Genomic DNA, 2620 nt, shown 5'->3' on the forward strand with positions numbered 1-2620 from the left:
AACTGAGTCTCTGTTCTTCTCAGCTCCTTTCTGCCCAGTGTGATGAACAGCAGCTGCTCTCTTGCTCTCTGATTCCCATGGCAGCCATGCTGTGTTGCAGAGATTAGGATTGCCTGTTTCCTCTCAAAGGGAATCTCCCATTTGCCTTCTGAGAGCCCTCTCTTATTCCTCCTGTGAAAACCAGCCAGGAGTTCCTTGGGTCCAATCCCCCTTTGTTTAATCTTTTGTCATCTCTATATCCTCAGGCTCATCAGGGAGGTGCCAAAGGTTGATGTCAAGAGAGTCCTTGAAGACTCACCGGAAGAATGTGTCATCACTCGTTCAGATAGCTATGGCCCTTCTGACTCCAGCCAGCCTCACGGAGACACCAATGAAATCACATTTGAGGAAGACAAAGTCAACTCTGCACTGGTTGTCGAGAGTCCATCATCTCATGATGTAGCGGAGGATGCTCTAATCATTCTTTCAGGTGACCTCTACATTCCTTGTTTATGGTACCTCTGTCTGGGCTGAGGAAGATCAACCCTGAAGACAGGCTCTATACACACAAGTCGGTTTGAATAAAAATGTATGATGTATAAAAATAAAAACACAGGTATCAGGGAACTTTTATCTCTTCCTCAGCTCATGCCATGCGTTTGTCTCCCAGGCCCAAGTATCAAGTTACCAGACCCCAGGCCGGTGTGACAAACTCATGGTCACCTGAGTGCAGGAGGTGTACAGTAGGTGTCTGTCAGGTCTCCTAGCTTTCAGTCGGTCAAAGCTAGGAGAACAAGCTCTCCTGTCATTATGTCATCTGTCCCTGAATGATGTTCATGGATTTCCATTTCTTTTTAAGGAAACTGGGAGCCTTGCCTATTTATTTGGCGATATTGTTCCCCAGGTTTGACTGCTCCGAGCGTCCGTCTTGATCTCTTTTGAGTCAGCTTGCTTAGCTGCACAGTCACCTTGAAACCAGGATGAAAACATTTCCGCTTTACCTTGCTGAGGTGTTTCCGTGAAGCAAGGCTCACCCCAGCTCTCCACCCCATCAGTGCAATGGCCGGTCTGATTTTTCTTCGTAGCATCGCATAATTGTTTGCTGTTGTTGGGTTGGAGTCTTTTTTTGTCACCCAGGCTGGAGTGCAGTGGCATCATGTTGGCTTACTGCAATCTCCACTTCACGGACTCCAGTGATTCTCCTGCCTCTGCCTCCTGAGTAGCTGGGACCACAGGTGCTCACCACGGCACCTAGCTAATGTTTGTATTGTTAGTAGAGACGAGGTTTCGCCATATTGGCCAGGCTGGTCTTGAACTCCAGACCTTGAATTTTTCACCCGCCTTGTCCTTTGAAATCACGGATTTTGTTTTTTGTTTTTATTGAGATGGAGTCTCCCTCTGTTATTCAGGCTGGAGTTGAGTTGCACGATCTCAGGTCACTGCAACCTCTGCCTCCTGGGTTCAGACGATTGTGCTGCCTCAGCCTCCCGAGTAGCTGAGACTGTAGGCGCGTGCCACCATGCCCAGCTAATTTCTTTGTATTTTTAGTAGAGACAGGCTTTCACCGTGGCAGCCAGGATGGTCCCGACCCCCTGACCTCGTGAAGTGCTCCCCTCAGCCTTTCAGAGTGCTGGGATTACAGGCGTGAGCCACCATGCCCGGCCCACAGGTTCTTTTTTGTTTGTTTTTGTTTTGTCTTTTTTTATTCCTTCTCCCTAGAGACTGTCACAAATTGTCACTGCCGACTGTATTGCATGTCATCACGGCAGGGTATTGGGGAAAGTTTTCAATGAGCAATAATCTCATCTCAGATAAGACTCGTTGGCTACGATACTGCCACGGCGCAAAGCTCGCAGATTCTTTTTCAAGCAAGTGTGATTAGAATTTACAATTTGTCCAGTTTCACGTATAGATGCCTCTGATCATTCAATGACCTTGCTACCTGGTGAGATAAGTCAGTATTGCAGCAACACTCCCAGAAAATAGTTTGACTACTTTTTGGATGTTTTCTGGGAAAAAATTTGGTTTAACTTTGCGTAGACTCATGCAGAGAATATAGCACTATGGTCCACCTGTACAGGGAGATTTTGGTCTGTGCATCTGGAAAGCAGACTCATCTACTCACCAGGCTTCATCCAGGGCACCCTAGAATCTTCCTGTCAGAATTTGTATTCTTGCCCTGAGAACAATTCTGTGCTTGTGCTATGACTAAACACTGATTTGGTCATACTTGAAGTGTGATTTTCTTAATGTGACCTGCTTTTCTGAATTTGCTTACAGAAGATCGAAAAGATCATGAGGAGGACCGGCAATATGGAGACAGCCAAAATAAACTTCTTATGAGTCAAGCGGCCTACGACATGGGCTGCCGGCTGAAGACGGAAGGTAAGTTCTGTTGGTTCACCATCATGGAAATGCTGAACGATATCCTGTCTTTATTCTGAGAAACTGAACACTCTCTTCATCAGAATTTATTTCATTTTTCCCATACTTCTAGCCAAATATAAATTTGTATCTTAACATTCTGTTAAAAATGGATGAGAGAGGCCAAAGCATGTAGCCACTTTTCCACATCTGCAGTAAGGCGGGTGTGTGACTCAGGGTAAAATCTCAGCTATTGATTCCTGACACAGGCACAGAA

The 2620-nt window shown here is 46.0% G+C and overlaps 1 long non-coding RNA gene and 1 other non-coding gene across 2 annotated transcripts; one reads left to right on the plus strand and one right to left on the minus strand.

Moving 5' to 3' along the window:
* Positions 1 to 154: 154 nt before the first annotated feature.
* LOC116548269 lies at positions 155 to 2364 on the plus strand. Its single transcript, XR_004267371.1, has 2 exons — positions 155 to 469; positions 2260 to 2364. It is a non-coding gene; the product is annotated as an uncharacterized LOC116548269 (long non-coding RNA).
* LOC116548270 lies at positions 1690 to 1830 on the minus strand. Its single transcript, XR_004267372.1, has one exon. It is a non-coding gene; the product is annotated as a U4 spliceosomal RNA (small nuclear RNA).
* Positions 2365 to 2620: the final 256 nt, after the last annotated feature.

Source organism: Sapajus apella, unplaced genomic scaffold (assembly GCF_009761245.1).
Source record: "Sapajus apella isolate SASKATOON/1434 unplaced genomic scaffold, GSC_monkey_1.0 scaffold8991, whole genome shotgun sequence".
Classification (NCBI taxonomy): domain Eukaryota; kingdom Metazoa; phylum Chordata; class Mammalia; order Primates; family Cebidae; genus Sapajus; species Sapajus apella.